At 36.0% G+C, this 22,944-nt stretch overlaps 1 long non-coding RNA gene across 3 annotated transcripts in view; it reads right to left on the reverse strand.

Annotated features, from left to right (window-relative positions):
- LOC127862375 (uncharacterized) overlaps positions 1–17,836 on the reverse strand; it is a 30,815-nt gene extending 12,979 nt beyond the window's left edge. For 2 of the 3 annotated variants that reach the window (XR_008040577.1, XR_008040578.1), the window contains exon 1: positions 213–818. This is a non-coding gene — a long non-coding RNA (uncharacterized LOC127862375). The other variant, XR_008040576.1, reaches the window with a different exon arrangement.
- Positions 17,837–22,944: the final 5,108 nt, after the last annotated feature.

Here is a 22,944-nt window from a genome sequence, read left to right on the forward strand (position 1 = left end):
TTGGATATATGCTTTTGTTGTAATAAAAAAAATAATGAAACTGAAATTGAAAGTAAAATTAGAAATTTTGAATGAACCCTTTGTTTTATTTTGTTATACAGCATAACAATATCAATATGCTTAAATATGTTTGGAAATGAATTTTTGATAATGACTTAAAATTATAAAGAAATTCATACTTTAATTTGTGCATGAATACTTGTATTAGCTACCTTTCATATGCGTCAGTGTTGTTCATGTATTGTTTCATATACAATTAAGATCATACACAGGAATCAGCAAATATCTTCTTTAACTCCATTTGTTTTATTAAAACAATCAATGTTGAGTGAACTTTGCAACAGACCGTGGCAAATAAGTCAAACGTGGAAGACAAATTACTTGACTGCTGCTGTTATTGCTGCTTTGCTGATGTGGCTTGGTCGAAAGGATATTGCTAGACACTGACCAAGATCCGGAGTATTGGTCATTTTCTAAATGATTGTTCCTTCATCGAACACTATTGATTACAAGTTATGCAAATGCTTTATTCTTTTTTTTTTAAACAAAAATATTCACACAACTTTACACAACTGTGGGCACAATGTTAGTTATTAACCCTGAATAGAATATAAGTTACACAGCCTCTGAATTCCCATTCCTTTGTGCAAAAGTGACTTGGCCAATGATAGTTTAGGGCTTTGTCACAAGATGACCATCTACCAATCAAAGCAAGACTTCATGGGGATCAAACAACTTTAGTATCAATTTAATCCCGTGAGAAATGTAGATGTTGTTTGATAAAATCTTTTTACATTATATGCAGACAAAACGCTCATTTTACTGACCAACTACATGTAACGGTGGATGATTTCATTGCTTGGCACTGAACATTGCGGGGTGACCCTTGACCTGGTTAGGAAAAGAGAGGCAAAGTGATAAAAATCAAACAATAAATTAAAGCAAAGTAAACAAGAGCACCGCCTTGCTGGTGCAGACCGCTCATCTATTTTTCTTTTTAAAGGTGAAGGGACGCTCAATTTCAATCACAAAGGAGGGAGGGGTGGAGTGAAGAGGGGTGTGGTCATTTATTACATTATCTTCCAAAAATGCGAAAAAACACGCAAAAAAAAAATTTTTTTTTTCGGGGGGGGGGGAGATTCTTGGGTGTGACGGTTGGACGGTATTTCAAAAATAAAATAATAAAAATTTGTGTTTTTTAACCATTCCAAAAAAAAATAATTTGGGGGGGGGTATAGTGTGAGGGTGTGGTGGTCATTTGTGAGATGATTAAAAAAAATAAATTGGGGGGGGGGGGGATTCGGGGGGGGGGGAGGGGGGGGAGGGCGTGGGGGATGGTTTGGCTGGAGTCTATTGTGGTATGTCAGGTAAGAGTTGTTTTGTCAAAGTATCAATCAAATCTAATCATAAATAAAGAAGTTATGGCAATTTTAGCAAAATTTAATAATTTGACCTTGAGAGTCAAGGTAATTCAAAGGTCAAGGTAAAATTCAACTTGCCAGGTACAGTAACCTCATGATAGCATGAAAGTATTTGAAGTTTGAAAGCAATAGCCTTGATACTTTAGAAGTAAAGTGGATCGAAACACAAAATTTAACCATATATTCAAAGTTACTAAGTCAAAAAAGGGTCATAATTCCATAAAAATGACAACCAGAGTTATGCAACTTGTCTTTTTACTGTCCCCTTATGATAGTTTGCGAGTGTTCCAAGCATAAAAGCAATATCTATGATACTTTAGGGGTAAAGTGGACCAAAACACAAAACTTAACCAAATTTCTAAGTATAAAGGGCCCTTAATTCTGTCCAAATGCCAGTCAGAATTACATAACTTTGCATGTACAGTCCCCTTATGATAGTTAATAAGTGTTGCAAGTATGAAAGCAATAGCTTTGATACTGTAGAATAAAGTGGACCTTAACACAAAACTTAAAATTTTTCAATTTTCTAAGTATAAAAAGGGCACATAATTCTGTCAAAATGCCAGTCAGAGTTACATAACTTTGCCTGCACAGTCCCCTTATGATAGTTAGTACGTGTTGCAAGTATGAAAGCAATGGCTTTGATACCTCAGGAATAAAATGGACCTAAACACAAAACTTAACCAAAATTTTCAATTTTCCAAGTATAAAAAGGGCACATAATTCTGTCAAAATGCACACCAGAGTTATCTAACTTTTCCTGCCCAGTCCCCTCATGATAGTAAGTAAGTGTACCAAGTTTGAATGCAATAGCATTGATACTTTGTGAGAAAAGTGGACCTAAACGCAAAACTTAACCGGACGCCGACGCCAAGGTGATGACAATAGCTCATCATTTTTTTTCAAAAAATAGATGAGCTAAAAATATTGATATGCTTAAATATGTTTTGAAACTAATGTTTGCGAATAAATTAAATTATAAAGAAATTCATACTTTAGTTTGTGCATTAATACTTTTATTAGATGTCATGCATATGCATCAGTGTTGTTGATGAAAGTGCATTATAAAAGTACGATCTTACACAAGAATCAGTTATTATGCTCTATAACTCCATTATGTTTTATTAAAACAATCCATATTGTGACAACGTTGCTGAAAACTGCTACAACTAGGTTGCTCAAACGTGTAAGACAGCTTACTAGACTGCTACTGTTGTTTTTGCTGCTGCCTCGACGTGGCTTGGTACTGCCAAACACTTAACAAGATACGCTAAAAGACATATACTTGGCAATTTGTCAAAATGCATTATAATATTTCAAAATGGCTCCTTCATGAACATGATTGATTACAAGGGATGCAAGTGACTATGCTTTATTTGTTTTTAGAAACTACTATTCAATCAACTTTGCGCAACTGTGGACACAATGTTAGTTATAACCCAGAATTGCATATAGGTTACAGCGCAACTGTGGGCAAAATTTTAGTTAAAACCCTGATTAGAATATAAGTTTCATATCTTCTGATTACCCATGTATGGTGAGATACTGAAAGTAAAATAATACTGGGTAAAAGTGTGACTTGGCCAATGAAACGATGGGGCTTTGCATGCAACAAAATCACCACTTATCACTTACTGTTCAACTGTTTCACACAATTAAAGTTCCAATTTAATCCTTAGAGAAATTTAGATTTGATACAAATCTTTTTATAATATATGCAAAAAATGCCGCCTTGACTAAACAACTTACAGAACATTGACTCCAATATACCCTCTCCAAAACGTGGTTTGTGGAGTCTTATTATCATTAATTCACATCAATTGCTGTGAGATTGAGATGTTCAGAAATAAGTAAGGCCATGGTTGCATCATGAACCTGCGTCCAAGGCTGAGGCTATTGCTGGAGACCTGAGTAGTACCTGTTTGACATTCCACCTGGAATCTCATTTCACTGAAGGGTCACGTATGGCGCAGTCGCACTCAGCGAGGTTTTCAGGAAGGGTGTCCTCTGAAATCAAATATCAACGAAGTGAATATCTAGTTGCATCAGCAGAAGGTCATTCTTATATTTACTGCAAGGTCCAACCTTGACAACAAGTCACCATTTGCCATTAAATTAGACACAGTATAAACTTCAGCTGCTGGAGTAGTATTGAATTATTATTATAAACAATTAGTAGGTCCTTTATTTAAGGCAAGTGACCGATTGCCCAAACAGTACAAAACAGCACAATACAGCACAATACAAAACAACATAAACCCAAATAAGAATAAAGCTGGGGTCACCGCCTTGGAACGGTCAATGCAAAGCATTGGGGGTTTAAACGGGTTTTGGAGCGCTCAACCTCACACTTGGCCCAGCAATATTCATAATACATCCAAGTGTAAATAAAATTTAACTTCATAGCATTGTTACTCAAATTAAAACATAATAAAAGGGAATTAAAACGCATTCAATTTAATAACCATTTAATTACTCAATGGTATTGAAGATACCAGAGCAACAGAGTTACAACTTTTTGAGGAACGATGGAATGAAACTAGGAACAAGTGTCAACTACATTCCTTCTTTATAGAAAAAGATTTAAAAATATAGCATCCACACAGGCCATAAACTATTCAAGACAATATAACACTGTTTTGCAATGTGACAGTAAACTTAAAACTGTATAAACTGTCAGGAAAATTACGCCGATTGCATAAATACTGATGGCATTTATGCTCAGACAAGTCGCATTTTTTCAGGCAATTCATAGACAAACAAGATGCGTTTGTGAAACACAATGTCCCCCTATATGATGTTTGACCTTGTAGGATGACCTTGACCTTGTGAAGGATGACCTTGACCTTTCACCACTCAAAATGTGCAGCTCCATGAGATACACATGCATGTCAAATATCAAGTTGCTATTTTCAATATTGCAAAAGTATTCATAAAATAAGCGATTTGGGCCACATATATTTGACCTCTGACCTTGAAGGATGACTCTGACCTTGAAGGATGACCTTGACCTTGACTGTTCACCACTCAAAATGTGCAGCTCCATGAGATACACATGCATGCCAAATATCAAGTTGCTATCTTCAATATTGCAAAAGTATTCATAAAATGAGCGATTTTGGCCACATATATTTGACCTCTGACCTTGAAGGATGACCTTGACCTTTCACCACTCAAAATGTGCAGCTTCATGAGATACACATGCATGCCAAATATGAAGTTGCTATCTTCAATATAGCAAAAGTCATTGCAAAATGTTAAAGTTGCGCAAACAGACAGACCAACAGACCAACAGACAGACCAACAGACAGGGCAAAAACAAAATTAAGAACGAGAATGCCAACAAAATACACCCAGTTAGAAGACTGGTTTACATTGATTGTGAGTACATTGGCACACATGTTTACTGGTCATTTTTTCTTCATTAAACAAGTACAGAGAATCTGGCTTCTTACTAAACGTGTACACAATATTCTGCCCACAAACATAATTGACAACTTTCATGAAGATTCAACTTAAATTGCCTTGAAATAGTGACCAGATGTAATAGTGGGTGCCAACTGCCCAACAGCCAACATGCAGCTGCTGCTGGTTGTTCTATTATACATGAACCTTGCAGGAATAACCAGGCTAATCAGGGACAACACTTTCCGCTTTTATAGAATTTTTGTTTTAAAGAAATATGTTCTCAGCAAAATCCAGTTTAGGCGGTAAGTGGTGTCCCTGATTGGAGTCAAACACTTTACGCATTCAACCTGTTTCCCAGTGCAAGGCTCATATATGTTTTTAAAGCTTCTATTACTCTTATAATTACAACACAAAGTGAACATAATCTGTTATATCTAATCAACGTGTTGTTGTTTCTGTTTTAATTTTTGATGAATGGCTTGGTGTAAACATTGAACTCACTTTGCCATAGACAAAAGTAACCCAACAATGCTGAGGTTGGCATAAAAAAGACATAATTTTGTAACTCGTGAATGAAATTAAAAACAAATGATGAATTTGCCTTGTTTTCAATTATGGAACATTTAGATTGCTTTAGAGCAAAATCTTTACATATAAGGGTTTTTGATTTTCAGCTACTTAAAATACATATGGAATTGATTATGATCTGAATCAATCTAAATGTTCCATAATTGAAAACAATTCAAATGGTAGCTATAGATGTTCAATTTAAAATACAAATTTGAGGGGCAAGCTTGAACCTTATGCATTTTCTTCACATGTCTATAAACGATACAATAGTTTGTGGCTGAACCCTTAAACTTAATTAATTGGAGAGCAGAAACCTCAGTTTGCATAGGGTTTAACCTTATTTGTTAAAACTTGATTCCATCTAAAGTATTAGGCAATGCCACAGTGACCCCTTTTGCAATGGGAAGAGGACTTACCTATTGAGACGTACTGGTTGTGTTGTAGTTCGGGAACACCGTTCTCTGGGCCTGAACTTGTAAGTATAAGGCCTCTGTGAACAGATAAAAGGACCTTAGCGCATCCTAGAAATGTGTCCCTGTAAACCAAATAATTCAATGCATTCTGGCATGTCATCAATTACATTGGATGTAAATCAAGTTTGTTTGAGTAAAAAAAGAAATACATTATGTATGAAAACTCTTGATACAAATGAGATATACACTAAACACTTCATACAAACATACAAACATAGACTACTATATACTATACACTAGAGCCAAACATTTTTCATCCATCTTAAACCAATATTTATTAAGTGCACTTCAACAGCAAGACAAATCAGTATGCACCCCCCTTTGCCATTTCAAGGCAATTATGAATATTAACGATAACATAATGAATGATAGAGATTTATTAATATATGAAAAGCACAAACTATTTAAATTGAAATTTGAAGTTGACAAGAGATGTGTTCGTCAGAAACACAATGCTCCTTATTGCGCTGCTTTGAAATAAAATTTCAATATATCATTTGGCAGGTTAAGAAATTATCTCCCTTTTAAAGCTTATTTCTTCCCTTGGATTGTATTTTTTTACTTTTGACCTTAGAGGATGACCTTGACCTTTCACCACTCAAAATGTGCAACTTCATGAGATACACATGCATGTCAAATATCAAGTTGCTAGCTTCAATATTGCAAAAATTATGGCCAATGTTTTCGGACGGACGGACAGACTGACTGAGGGACAGTTCAACTGCTATATGCAACCCTATAGGGGGCATAAAAACTGAACATTATACATGGTAAATGACAGTACCAATGTACCTTATGGATGAGGTGATCTCAGCTCCACAGCAGGAAAGTTTGGAGCCCAAAGTTTAGACTGGCTTCACCATGCAGATAGGACATGTTGAGCATTTGCCCCAAGGTCCTGGGCTAGGAAGTGTTGCTGGGCATCTGGGCCCAGCTGACCAGAGATCCTGTTTTTCAGCAGGGTACCGATCTATGATTGCTAGGAACTAGCTCTTAAAACAAAATTCTGCAATTTAAATAAATATTGAAAATAAATGAAGATAATAATGTTATAATGTGCAGAAGGCATAGAATAATTGTTTTACTTAAATTTAATAGAATTTAATAATTAAAGTGGATTTTTTTATTGCAAGGAAAAACTGTTGTTCAAGGGCTAAATTTCAGCAGAAAAATGGACACAACTATGCCCTGACCTATGATTAAAACTGATATCAGATTAACTTTTATTTGCTATTTATTTGATAAATTTAAAATCAGAGAATTCACATTTTATGCTAGGAACTTTTCTTCAATCAGGCAGAAAAAGGACTGACGTTAAGTAAACTATATGAGCCTCATTCTCGGATAAATAGGACTTAATGTATGCGCAGTCTGCACAGGCTAATCTGGGATGACACTTTAATAGGACTTAATGTATGTGCAGTCTGCATAGGCTATTCTGAGATGACAATTTAATAGGACTTAATGTATGCGCAGTCTGCACAGGCTAATCTGGGATGACACTTTAATAGGACTTAATGTATGTGCAGTCTGCACAGGCTAATCTGGGATGACACTTTAATAGGACTTAATGTATGCGCAGTCTGCACAGGCTAATCTGGGATGATACTTAATATAAAGAAGTGAAACTCCAGCGTCTGGAGCAGTATTGCATTCTCATTATATACAATTAATTGGTCCTTTATTTAAGACAAGTGACCAATTGCCTTAAACAATACGAAACAGCCTAATACAAAACAACATACACACATATAAGAATAAAGCTGGGAACTGTCAGTGCAAAGAATTGAGGGTTTAAACCAGTATTGGATCGCTCAACCTCACACTTGGCCCAGCAATATTCATGATATATATCAGTGTAAATAAAATGTAACCTCATAGCATTGTAACTCAAATTAAATAATAATAAAAGGGAATTTAAACACATTCAATTTAATTACCATTTAGTTACCTAATGGTAAAGAGACCAGAGCAACAGAGTTTTTTGAGGAACCGACGATGACATGAAATTACGAACAAGAATCAACTACATCCCTTATTTTTAGAAAAGATTTAAGAATTAGCATTATAAAGTTAATATTTTAGATATTTAAAGCACATACATTAAGCCCCATACCACAGAGCATCGCTCAAATAATACTTGTTGTTCTTGTTGCTGCTGCCTGTGCGACCAGTCAATAGAAAGAGTCCCGACGACAAAGTCACCACCCCAAACCCAGGAATTCCCGACTACTGTTGTTGAATGGCTTCAATCGCATACTGCTCTTCAGGCATAAGGTTCACATTATTGGAAAGCAATATATCGAGGTCAGTCACATTAACAGACCAGTCTCGCAACGCCTGCTCTATCTGTTGGATCAGATAGTATACGTTCGAGCGACTCGTACGGAACAATTTGTTGATACCAAGCATCTAATTGTTGCTAAGCAACATCGAACCTTGGACGGAAGTCAAACTCACCAAGGCTCCGCTGTTGGAAGAGTTAATAGGAAGCGTGCTAGGCTGACGCAAGACATATTCGTGCTGAATTTCTTCAGCAAGTTGTAGTATTTGTGCCCGAAGGTAGTCAGGATTGTTTTTGACTTTCACTTCAATGATGTTTTCATCTTGTTGGCTAATAATGTTTGCTGAAATGGAAAGCAAACTAAATTCAGATATTTTAGTGACAAATGAATATGCGTTGCAACATTTTTTTTTCATACCTGCTTTTTTAGTGACAAACATTGCGTCTATAATTGATATTAAGGATTAATTTTTTACCAATTATAACTCAAAATAGCGTTGTATCAATGTGTTACGCGCACCAACGTTAAATTGAAATGTTGAAGGTTTGAAACGGCGAAGAATATATGGTAAAGTACAGTTTGTAGCAAGGTGTAATATTAATCAAAAACAGGCATAACTTAAGCAGATTGAAGTGTGAGACTGTGCACCTTTAAATATGCATGTATGCAACTTTATATGCGCTACTTTACAACTTAAATAACTTTAAATGTAAAACTACATAGTTCTCAGCAATTGTAAAAGTGAGACAATACAACTTTAAATGTGACACTATACAATTTAAAATGTGAGACTGTGCATCTTTAAATGTGAGAGTAAATGACTTGAAAAGTGAGACTAAACAACTTTAAATTTGAGACAATACAATTCTTAATGTGACAATACACAACTTAAAATGTCAGATTGTACACCTTTAAATGTGATAGTATATTATATAACTTAAATACGTGAGACTAAACAACTTTAATGTAAGACAATACAACTGTATTACATATCATAAGAAACAATTGTTGTGAGTTGAATACATGACTGTACTGTAAGTGTATGAGTACTTGAGTTTACACGTTTTGTCGATGGATAAGCCAGAAATGTAGAAATACAGATGACCCTCTATGGTGAAGTCTGTCTATCTTGCTACCAGTGGTCATTATACTCAGTAACTATAACCTATTCTGGTTAAACGTATTAGCTGTATGCGATATGGAATTGATATTAGTTGATTTCTTCATTTTCTTTGATGTCCTCGTTTTTGTAGGACAGAAATAAGATTTAAAGTTTCAAACCTATAAGCAATATAGTGCTATTGTTTTGCAAACATCTGGGCTCTACTTTAATTAATCATATCCCCTATATGTGACATAAACAATTTTTAAAACACAACAACTTCAAAATAGTAATAAATCTTAGTGAACTAAGCAAATAAAGCCAGTTATTTTTATAAAAGACTTTAAAATTCGCTAGGACTATAGTGGCTAGCTCTGTTCAGAGTTTATTTTAACCGTGTTTGGAATTGGGCCAAAATGGGAAAAAATCGTGCTGTTTTGATTTTAATTGGAAACATGGGTTGTTGTTTTTTGCTAACAAATATTTAAACATTGAGATTAAGTGCTATCAAGATTAATTGCACTAAGGTTCAACTTATAGAGCTGCATAAGAAACTTAACTCAATGTTGCAACATGTTAAACAAATACATTTGTGGGCAAACCTTGAATTGAGAATATAAGCCAGTAATTAAGTAAAAGTATGAACTTATTGAGACTAGGAATGATGCCGACTTTCGGCCCCAAATTAAACAAAATAAATAACACTGTAAGGTCTCACCTGAAGCTCAAGAAGCTGAGATAACATGATGGCCTCGCTGTGAGTGCTATGGTCAAGTTTGAGGTCTCATTAATGTCGTTCAGAGTCCTTACTGGATCACACAACGAAACTGCTGTCATTTTCTAAGCCTTTTCTGGCGTTGATTCTATGTGCTTTGGGCTTGGAGTGCAAAGCGCTCGTAACAAAACCGGACGTGTTTACTTTTAGCACCTTGTTTACAATATTGGGCGGAATTCACATTTTAGGCAAACCCCATGGGTGTATCGTGCTCTGGGTGTTCACAATGAAGTAGTTACTGCCTTTCTTTGTCAGCAACAGCATCAAAAGCGCGTTTGTAAATCTACTACTGTCCAAACTATAGACAGCAAAAGTATTCTGCTTGGAAAGCTTACTCATGTGAATTAATCGCTTCAATTGTAAAACTTTCCTTGATTTTTTCCCGATCCTCGCTGAATTTATGTTTGTCCCATAAAGAATGGAACAAATTAATCAACTTTTTATTCTTCGTGATATTCGTTGTGATGTCATACGGCAAGAACTGACTGTTAGTGTTACCATAACTACTTCTATAACTCATTGTGTCTGTCCCACTCTGGCACTCGAGCTCAACAAAACTACTCAGTCTTGAGTGTTGAAAACTCGACACAGACATTGCGGTTGTTGAGTACAGCGCTTGAATTCAACTATGATGACCCTTTGAGGCCAGAGGTCAGGGTGGAGGAGCTAGGGGTCAGGGGAGGGGGCAAGGATCGTCCTGGACTGGGGATTCTTCAGGCAGACTGGTGCTGTTCCTGGTCAAACTCGATATCAATGCTGGTTCTCTCCTGAAAACAACAACAGCACAGTGGGTGGTATGAACTAGTAACAAATGTTAATACTACAATCTATAACAAACTATGCCTTTTGATTGGATGTGAAGGTTTTCAACAGCAAAACTTTATTCTAATGAATTTCTAATCTGGGATTTGATTGGTTCCTTGTAATCAATAGCACAAACATTAATATAAACAAGAGGCTCTGTCACCATAGGATGACTTATGCCCCCTATAAACGCTTGATAGAAGTTATGAGCTTTTTTCGAAACCTTAACGCGAACCCTAAGTCCAAGGTCAATGTCACAGGGGTCAAAATTTGTGTGCGTATGGAAAGGTCTTGTCCGTATACACATGCATACCAAATATGAAGATTATATCTCAAGGGACATAGAAGTCATGAGCATTTTTCGAAACCTAAACGCAGATTTCAAAATCTAAACGCGGACCCTAACTTCAAGGTCAAGGTCACAGGAGTCAAAATGTTTGTGCGTATGGGAAGGCCTTGTCCATATACACATGGGAGGGGGCATACTTAAACCATTTTGTATTAAAACATTGTTGGCTAATGTTATACAAACCTGTGAATTCAAAATTATCATTTTCACTAAACTTTCAGAGCTGTTATTTTATAAGCCAATATGCGGCTCATCAATAATATTAATTGTTGTCGTCTCAGATAAGCATGTCAAGTCCACATAAGCTTATCAGGTAGGACACTTTCCGACTAGACTGGATTTTTGTAAAAAGGACACTTCCTTTCAAAGAAAAAAACCTTTGAAGAGGAAAGTGTTGTCCCTATTAGTCTGTGCGGACTGCGCAGACTTATATGGGATAACAATTTGAGCACATGCATTAAGCCCCATTTTACCACAGCACGGGTCATTTATATTTTTGCCATTTCTTTCCTGCATATTAACAACAAACAAGGGCTGTTTGTAAAACATGCATGCCCCCCTATATGGGCCATAAGTTGTAGTAGCAGCCATTGTGTGAATACGTTTTTTGTCACTGTGAATGGTGGTGGTGGTGGTGGTGGTGGTAGCAGCAGAAGAAATAATAGTAGCAGTAGTAGTAGTAGTAGTAGTAGTAGTAGTAGTAGTAGTAGTAGTAGTAGTAGAAGTAGTAGTAGTAGTAGTAGTAGTAGTAGTAGTAGAAGTAGTAGTAGTAGTAGTAGAAGTAGTAGTAGTAGTAGTAGTAGAAGTAGTAGTAGTAGTAGCAGCAGCAGCAGCAGCAGCAGCTGCAGCAGCAGCAGCTGCAACAGCACTAGTAGTAGTAGTAGTAGTAGTAGTAGTAGTATGCATTACAAAAATGCAGTTAGGCAAATGCTGTAACAATAAATTTAAACTTATTGCATTTGTTTCCCCTGTATATAGGTAGATATAATAGTGTATTACCTCCCCTGTCCTGCTTATATTTGTATTAATCAACAAAATTAAACATTAACACAATATTTAATATACAAAATATGGGCTGCCTGTTGTAGTGGCAGCCATTGTGTGATACGTTTTTTGTCACTGTGACCTTGACCTTTGACCTAGTGACCTGAAAATCAATATGGGTCATCTGTGAGTCACGATCAATGCACCTATGAAGTGTCATGATCCTAGGCAAAAGCGTTCATGAGTTATCATCCAAAAACCATTTTACTATTTCGGGTCACCCTGACCTTGACCTTTGACCTAGTGACCTCAAAATCAATAGAGGTCATCTGCGAGTCATGATCAATGTACCTATGAAGTTTCATGATCCTAGGCCCAAGCGTTCTTGAGTTATCGTCTGACAACCACCTGGTGGACGGACCGACAGACCGACCGACAGACCGACATGAGCAAAGCAATATACCCCCTCTTCTTCGAAGGGGGGGATAATAATAAATGTGATTATAAATTACATTTTGAAAATTCTTAGAATTTTTATTTAATTTGGAAATATTTGGGTTGTTTTAATTACATAAAACTTAATTGCACAAACATATCAAATTAATATTTTACATGCGTGTTTGCTAACATGTTCAGTTTCAGTGCTCTATTTATTAGTCCACTAGCATACAAGGAAATGCTTTGAACGTGTACTTTATAAAGAAGGAAATAAATGGCTGTTCACAATTTCACATTCACCTAGCTGGGAGTAAAATTCTGTTACAGGCCATTTGACCCTGACCAGCTGGCAAAACTAAATTACCGTATAATGTACCAAGGAAAAATAGCTCCGCGAGTCATGTCCCTTTCACACGGGTAACTTTTGCAAAAAAAGGCTGAAAAAAAGGGGTTGCCCAATCTGATATTTGCCCAGAGCAAAATTTAAGCCACCAAATCAAACTGGAAACTGGATTTTAACAACCCTTATCTTGTAAACTCATTGATATACGTTGGGCATTTCAAAAAATGACTTTGATTTGGACATGTAAATTTGTGGATTTTTTAATTTGGCAGAAAAGGAATTTGCAATGGTTATTTTGTTATGTATGTGAGCTAAATTTGTGTATCAGTAAATTCATGAAATCAACATTTATTAATGTCCCACAAATAATAGCGATTTTAAAATTCATATTCCATTTTTTTTGCGAAAAGTGTTTTGTAATGCTAACCTGAGATGACAATTTTCGCCTAGAATTGATTTTTGTTTAGAAGAAATTTCCTTTAAACAAAAAACTCCTCAAAAGCAGAAAGTATCGTGCACTGCACAAGCTAATATGTGGATGGAACTAAAAATGCATTAAGACCCCTTTTCCCAGAATGATGCTTACTTTGAATCACATTTTGAAATTCTGTGTTACTGAGGTTTGGAAAGCATCCAGCTGAAGAAGGGTTGAGATATTGATCCTTAAGTAAAATAAGTCATTTTATGTTATGTGAAATCATATCATTCTTGTCAACTTCATCTTTAGCACTTAATACACAGCCTGGTACACTGTCAAATCATTATTATTAGTGGGACATTATTTTGTGTTGATTTTAAAGGTTGACATATCCACAAATTTAACACAAACACATTAGAATATAACTTACACAAATTCCTCATGTATTTTTTCCAAACTGAGAAATCCACGCATTCACTTGTGAGTCCATGAAAGTCTGTTTTAACCAGGAAAGTTCATACGGACAAAAATAAATGGTTCACAAGTTACAATCAAATACAGAGGATATTTAACCTCATGTAAATTTATACTTTTCTTTCTCACCTCATTTCTTTTTTGCATTCTTAATACATATGAAATACACAAACAGGCCTTTTCCTGACATATTGATGGGTCTGTTAAACGGAACCATAACCAAACCTTTTTTTTAGATAAGTGCCTTAAGCTTATTATATCTCAATTATGTTTCAATAAGATCTAAAACTAAAGCTGTCACCATAGGATGACTAATGCCCCCTATAAACGCTTGATAGAATTTATAAGCCTTTTTCGAAACCTAAAAGCAGATTTCGAAACCTAAACGCGGACCGGACCCTAAGTTCAAGGTCAAGGTCACAGGGGTCAAAATTTGTGTGCATTTGAAAAGGCCTTGTCCATATACACATGCATGCCAAATATGAAATAGCTATCTGAAGCGACATAGAAGTAATGAGCATTTTTCAAAACCTAAACGCAAAGTGTGACTGACAAACTGACGGACAGTCCGATCACTATATGCCCTCCTTCGGGGGCATAAAATGTATAGAACTATCATTATATGATTTTATGATTATAATTTGAAGTATTAGAAAGAGTAATATAAAAGTATTATTTCCAAATCAATTTATTTTCATGCGAAAAAATTCACTATCCAAAAAAAGAATTTTCCCCCAAAATGGCAAAGAAAACACCTGACAAAGAAAGCATCTATTTTACCTTCTGCGTATTCAGGTCATTCTTGTCCACCACATCCTCAGCATCTTTGTCTGGACTCAGAAGCGACTGGAGCAGCAGAATAGCTTGATGTATTTCTTGTATGTATACTTAGGATTCACATACATTTATATAAATGTTATCAAAATCAATAACAAATGTTCAACAGCATAAAACAAAGTAAACTAGAAATAGAGCGCCAGAGGCTGACACGTATCCCCATGCCGCATGTTTGGCCAAGCAAACCCCAAGGATTGGTAATGGGGCTATGCATAGTTGAGATTGACTGTATAGTCATAAATGATATTCAGTATAAATTTGAAGTAAATCTCCGTGGAAATGAAGAAGTTAATGTAAAATAACCTAAAAATGAGTTAAAATCTCTGACCCGGCCCCCACCACAACCCCCCTAACTTTTGACCCAGGGGTCAGATCAAAATTCCAAATAATACACTGTCGCACATATGCTCATAGCTACTATGCGTGTAAGGTACGGTTCTAGTGCTAACAGTGTAGGAGAAGATAGTGGCCAGGACGGACGGACAGACGGCGGAGATAACCACATGATAGATTTCGCAATCTGAGCGTGGACCCTAAGTTCAAGGTCACAGGGGTAAAATTTTATACGCGCATGGAAAGGTGTTGTCCAGATACACATGCGTATCAAATATGAAAGCAATATCTGAAGGGACACATATGTTATGAGCTTTTTTTGAACCGCAGTCGCAGATTTCGAAACCTGAACGCAGACCCAAAGTCCAACAATTTAATGTGCATGTAAAGGTGTTGTCAAGATACACATGTGCACCAAATATGTAAGCAATCTGAACGGACACAGTAGGAATGAGCCTTTTGCGAATTGTGGTTGCAGATTTCGAAACCTGAACGCTGACCTCAAGGTCACAGGGGTCAAAAATTATATGCGCATGGAAAGATGTTGTTCAGATACACATGCATATCAAATATGAAAGCAATTTCTGAAAGGACACTGTAGTTATCAGCACATTTCGAATCGCGGTCATCAGAACATTTTGGTTCGGGGCTAAATTTCGACCAAAAAATAAACTAGGCCCTAATTTCTATGATATAAACATATATCAGATCAACTTTCCTATTTATTAACCAAGTTTAATCAATTTAAAAACAAAGAATACACATTTGATGTTAGGAACTTTTCCTTAATCAGCCAGAAAAAGTACTGATGTTAAGTGAACTATATGGGTTGCATTCTGGGAAAATAGGACTTAATGTATGTGCAGTCTGCACAGGCTTACTATGGAATGATTGTTTAAGCACATACATTAAGCCCCATATCCCAGACCACAGCTAAAATACTACCTGCTGTTCTTGTTGCTGCTGCTGTTGCTGCGAGCGTGCCATATGCAGAGATGAAGCGAGTCCCGACACCTAAGTCACCAACCCAAACCCGGGAATTCCTGACAACAACTGTTGTTGAATGGCGTCAATCGCAGACAGCTCTCCTGGTGAGGTTCACATTATTCGAGAGCAACATTTTAAGGCCAGTCACATTTACGGACGAGTCAATCGACGCCTGTTCTATCTATTGGAACAAATTGTTTCACTTTGAGCGTCTCTACAACTGAAAATGTGAGACTCTACAATTTAACATGTGAGACTATACAATGTTAAATGTGAGACTGTTTTAAGCTTTAAATCTGAGACACAACAATTTTAAATTTGACACAATATAACTTCAAATGTATGACAATACACCTTTAAATCTAAGACTACACAACTTTAAACAAGAGACTGAACAACTTTAAATGTGAGACAATACAACGTTTAAAAATTTGCCACTGTACAACTTAACATGCATGACTGTACAATTCAAAATGTTAGACTATACAATTTTCAATGTGAGACTTCTAAAAACATTTAATCTGAGCTATACACCATTAAATCTGACACTGTACAACTTCAAATGTATGACTATACGCCTTTAAATGTGAGACAATACAACTTTAAACAAGAGTCTAAAAAACTTAAAATGTGAGACCATGGTAAGTAGTGATATTGATTTCTACATTAAATGGCCTCCTTTTGTAGGACAGACCTTCTAGTTACTGGTGTTATCATCAGGATATAAAGCAATTTTGCAAACATCCAGGCTCTGATTGAAATAATAATCATATCAAATTATATGTGAAATAAACAACATAAACATTTTTTTATAAAACAAACTATGTATACTTCAAAATTGTAAAACAAATTAGTATAACAAGTAAATTAAGCCATTTGTTTAAAATAAAGACTTCAAATGTGATAAAACAAGGTGCTAGCTCTGTGCTGAGTCTATAATAACCATTTTTGAAATTGGGTCATAGCCTGTTGGATTGGGAAAAACCTGGATATTTTGACTAAAATTGGAATATTGGGGTTTATTTTTTGCTTACAAATACTTAAAAATCGAAAATCAGTAACATCAAAATTTAATGTATTAATTTAACTTAAGTTCAATTTATAGAGCCGAATCAGGAAATACACTCAATGTTGCGACCTATTAAACACAATTTTTTGTTGGAAAACCTTCAATTGGGAATGAAAGCCACCTATTATGGAAAAAATATAGATGTTTGGAGATTAGGGCTGTGGCTGAATTATTGGCCCCAAATTTAACCAAATAACATCTGACGCTCAAGAAGCTGAGACGACATGCTTACCTTGCTGATATTACTAAGGCCCGAGTTTGAGTTCTGACTAACTCGGTTGAGAGTCGAATTGCGTACTGGACGACATTACAAAACTGCTGTCATTTTTCAAAGCCATCTCTATTCTTGATTCAATACAAGTGCCAAGTGCTCGTAACAAAGCTAGACATGTTCACATTTTGCACCTTGTTTACAATCTTGGGCGCAATTTGCGTCTGAGGCATGCCCCTTTGATGTATTGTGCTCTGGGTGTTAACAGCCAAGTAATTTCTGCCTTTCTTCATCAGCAACAGCAACAGCGTCAAAAGCTACTACTGTCCGAACTATCAACAGCAGAAGTATCTACTTTGGAAAGCCTACACTTCTGCATTAATCGCTTCAATTGTTCCTTGATTTTTTGTCCCGTTCCTCGCTGAATTTGTGTTTGTCCCATAACGAATGGAACAAGTCATTCAACTTCTCATTCGTCGTGATATTCACAGTGATGTCCAACAGCAAGAACTGACTGTTGACTGAGCGTTACCATAACAACTGATATAACTCCTTGTGTCTTCCCACTCGGACACTCAAGCTAAACAAAACTACTCAGGCTCGACAGTGGATAACTTGATGTGGACATTGCGGTTGATGAGAACAGTGCAAGAAAACTGGATGTGTTCAGAATTTGAGGCTGGAGGTCTTGGGGGAGGAGATATGGATCAGGGTAGGGCAAGGGTTGTCCTGGACTGGGGCTCATGCATGCCAGACTGGTGCTGTTGTTGGGCCAACACAATATCAATGCTGGTGCTATCCTGAAAAACAACAACAGCACAGTGGGTAATATGAACTTGCAATATATGTTCATATTACAATCTATTTCAAACTATGCTTCTTGGTTGGCTGTGCAGGTTTTCAATAGCAAAATGTCATTCCCATGAATTTCTTATCTGGCGTTTCATTGGTCCATTGTCCTTTATAGCCTTAACATTGATACAACTAAATCATTTCGTATTAAAACATTAAAAGTGTTGGTTAATGCTATACTAACCTGTAAATTCATAATTATTATTTTCCCTTAACTTGCAGAGATGTAATTTCATAAGCCAATATGCCGCTCATCAATATCTGAAAGTGTCGTCCCAGATTAGCATGTTTAGTCAACATAATCAGGGAGGACACTTTCTGACTAGACTGGAGTTTCCTAAAGAGGATATTTCTGTTCAACGTACACACCTTTAAGAGAAAAATGTTGTCAATGATTAGCCTGTGTAGGCTGCAAAGGCTAATCTGTGTCAACAATGCATTAAGCTCCATTTTCCAACAGCACAGCTTATTTATCTTTTTAGTGATGTTTTTCCATTTAGAAAAATTGATACTCATCTTGTTAAAAATGTCATGTATTTCAATTGTTCTAATGCCTTTAATCACTTTACTTTTACTTTGCTTTCACATTTGTTTTATTGTTAATATATGTTTCAATCAATAATGTCTTCCCAAAGTTGAAAAAAAATATTCTACTATTTCTTTACAGATCTTTGATTGTTTAAATCTGTTTTAATTCAAACTGGACAACAGTTCCAAAGTAAATCAACATGTAACAAAAGTTGAAAGACATAATAAAAAAACAACAACAAAAAAACCAGATGTGTTCGTCAGAAAAACAATGCCCCCTATTGCGCCGCTTTGAAAAAAATAATTATTTTTTTGACCTTAGACCTTGAAGGATGACCTTTAACTTGAAATTTCACCACTCAAAATGTGCATCTTTATGAGATACACATGCATGCCAAATATCAAGTTACTATCTTCAATATTATTAAAAGTTATGACCAATGTTAAAGTTTTCGGACGGACTGACCCCATTTATTTGACATTTTACCTTGAAGGATGACCTTGACCTTCACCTTTCATCACTTAAAATGTGCAGCTCCGTGAGATGCACATGCATGCCAAATATCAAGTTGCTATCTTTAATATTGAAAAGGTTATGACCATTAAAGTTTTCGGACGGACGGACAGACTGACTGACATACACACATACACAAATGCTGACATACTGACACACTGACGGACAGTTCAACTGCTATATGCCACTCTGCATAAAAACATTTGGACTAAGTTTCATCAATATTGAGCCACACATGTGGCCTCTAAAGTGTTACATGTAACAGTGATTTCATATGATTTAAACATATGTGATCTTGTAACAACAAGGCTTGTTGCAGGATTTATGTGACCCAGATGTGAAATTGCCTAGATATTGTCTAGGACCAATCAGACCAAGTTTAATCAATATTTTATCAAAAATCAGCTTTCTAGCTTAGTAACAAGCTTAACATAGTATGATCACAATTGCTTTAAGAATCGTGTGCTCAAGTCAGCTAAAGCAGATCTGCAAATGTGTTGCAGCACATATCACTTTTGAGTCTTTTTGGGTCAATAGGAAATTCCTGATACACTCAATAAAACGCGACTTACACCACTTAACTATCATGTGCTTTTGTTAACTATTAAAACTAAAGCTTTGTCACAGAAGTGACCCCCACATGCGGCATTGAATTGACACAGAATATTTTTCATGTAATCTTCACAAAAAATAGCAGACACCATGCTCAATGTTTAAAACGCACTTAGTGATGCTGTGACCTAGTTTTTGACCCGGCATGGCCCATGTTTGAACTTGGTCTAGACATCGTTTAGATACAACTTCTGACCAAGTTTGGTGAAGCTCGGATATAAAACTACTTGAATTAGAGAGCGGACACCATGCTCAATGTTTAAACGCACTAAGTGACCCTGTGACCTAGTTTTTGACCCGGCATGATACATATTCAAACTTGAACTAGACATTGTCTAAATACAACATCTGACCCAGTTTGGTGAAGATCGGATGAAAACTACGTGAATTAGAGAGCGGACACTGAATACGGACCGACCGACAGACTGACCGGCAGACCGACAGACAAGCTCACTCCTATATACCCCCTAAACTTCATTTGTGGGGTATAATTATAATCACATAATTTATAGATTATAATTGGTCATTAAAGTTGATAAACAGATATCAATAAAGAAACAATCATGTTATGCAAAGCTACAAACATCACTGGCCCCACTTATGTATCAATGGTAGTTTTAGAACCATAATTACAATTGATATAGAACCTGATTTTGAAAATAGTTTAAGAGCCAGATATGTTGGTACCTGCCGATAAATGGCTCGTTTGTTGTTGTTGTTTTTAGTTTTAATATATCTCTAGATGTTCGATTTAAAATGCAAATTTGAGGGTTAAGCTTGACACTTTCGCATTTTCTTCACTTTTCTATAAACGATACAAAGGTTTGTCGCTGAACTTTTAAACTAAAATACGATTAACATGTCAATTAATGGAAGAGCAGAAACCACACTTGGCATTAAGTTTAAACTATTTATTACAGTATGATTGCATCTAAAGTCTTAGGCTATTAAGAGTGGGTCTCTTGAAAGCTTTGCCACAGTGACTCCTTTTGCAATGGCAAGGGCACTTACCTATTGAGATGTAGGGGTTAAGTTGTTGTTGGGGACATTTCTCTCTGGGCCTGAACTTGTGAGTATAAGCCTCTGTGAACAGACAAAATGGTCTTAGCGCCTCCCAGAAATGTGTGCCTGTAAACCAAATAATTCAATGAATTCTGAAATGGCATCTGCTATATTGAAAGTCAATGAAGTTGGTTTGATTAAATAAATGCTCAAATATTGCCTTCTATATATGTACTCTTTATACAAACAGTGTTCATCCCTCTGGAGCTTATTACGTTATGTGCAAAACCAAAAAAGTGGAACGGATATAAGGAGGATAAAATGAAGGACAGAGGTTACTGGTAATTAAAGACAATGACAAATCTTAACATCCCCCCCCCTGCACCATTTCATAACGTAGTGACTTAAAAACCCCTATATACTGCAGATATCAAGATATCAAGGCTATTGGCGGCTATTATGCATATTTACGAGTGCATAGTAATGTTATTTAAATTTTTTAAGTTAGTAGCATGGAGTTTAATCAAAACGTGAAATTAGGAGTACACACCTGCACATTATACACGGTAAATTACAGCCCAAATATACCTTGTGGATGAGATAATCTCGACCCTTAGGCAGGAAAGTTTGAAACCCCAGGTTTAGACTGGCTGCAACCTGCGCTAAGGATTTGTTGAGCATTTGGCCCGAGGTCTTGCGCCAAGAGCCAACTACCCCCGATGCACAGGAAGTGTCTCTGGGCGTCTGGGACCAGCTGACCAGAGAGCCTGTTGTTAAGCTGGGTACCAATCAAGGATTGCATCAAGTCCTGACAACAATAAATTGATATTTATGATATTGCAATTGATTGTTCACCAATAACAACTCGGAATAGCGTTGTATCAATGTTTAACGCGCATCATCTTGAAATTGAAAGTTAGGGGTTTTAAACCTCAAGGAATACATGGTAAAGTACAGTTTGTAGCAAGGTGTAATACTTATTTTTTTAAATCAAAAACAGGCCTTACTTGAGCAATTTAGAATGTGAGACTGTACACCTTTAATTATGCGATATACAACTTTAAATGTGATAATAAACATCTTTAAATGTAAGACTACATAATTTTAAATGTGATACTCAGCAACTGAAAATGTGAGACAATACAGCTTTAAATGTGACACTGTACAGCTTAAAGTGTGAGACTGCACACCTTTAAATGTGACAGTTTATGACTTATATGTGAGACTAAACAACTTTAAATGTGAGACAAGTAATACAACTGTATGACATATAATAAGAAACAATAGATGTGAGTTGAATACTGTAAGTGTATGAGTACTTGATCACACACGTTTTATCTATGGATCAGACCATAGGCGCTCCATGTCAATGACAATGTTTTATTTATTTATTTGTTTTTTAGTTACCCGTTGTTTATTTTAATGCATACACATACTAAATTAATAAAAATCTTCTGACAAAACGTCTTCTTAAAAAAAAGATAGTTCGACTATGTACATAGATATTGACAAGGTAAATCACTCGCCATTTTCTAAAGCAACGGGAGTGCGTCATTAATAATTAAATCGCTGTCATCCCGCTCGCTTATTGATATGCGGGCGCAGGCCGGGAACCTCGCTCTTTCTCTATCTACTTTCAGTTTCAACAGAAACATCCAAAGACGATGTGATAAATCATTGTAACTATTGATTCACTCAATTAATGGGGGCAATCAACAAAAGATATTGTAAATTGCATACACATGAATCGTTCCTTACCAATTGTTTAACTTGATTTTGTCTGCTATGGCGATTTCCAGAAAAAAAATCAGCACGTCAAAAATCAAATCTGGCGCTAATAGTGTTTAGTGGCTGTTATTGTGTATAAAGAGCGAGGTTCCCGGCTTGCGCGCGCATTTCAATGAGCAAGCGGGATGACAGCGATTTAATTATGCATAATGACGCACTTCCGTTGCTTTAGAAAATGGGGAGTGATTTACCTTGTCAATAACTGTACATACATAGTCGAACTATCTTTTTTTTTTAACGTTTTGTTGGAAGATTTTTTATTAATTTAGTATGTGTATGCATTATAATAAACAACGGATAACTAAAAAATCAATAAATAAATAAATTTAAAATAAAACTTTGTCATTGACATCGAGCGCCTATGGAT

The sequence above is a fragment of the Dreissena polymorpha genome, chromosome 16 (assembly GCF_020536995.1).
Source record: "Dreissena polymorpha isolate Duluth1 chromosome 16, UMN_Dpol_1.0, whole genome shotgun sequence".
Lineage (NCBI taxonomy): Eukaryota > Metazoa > Mollusca > Bivalvia > Myida > Dreissenidae > Dreissena > Dreissena polymorpha.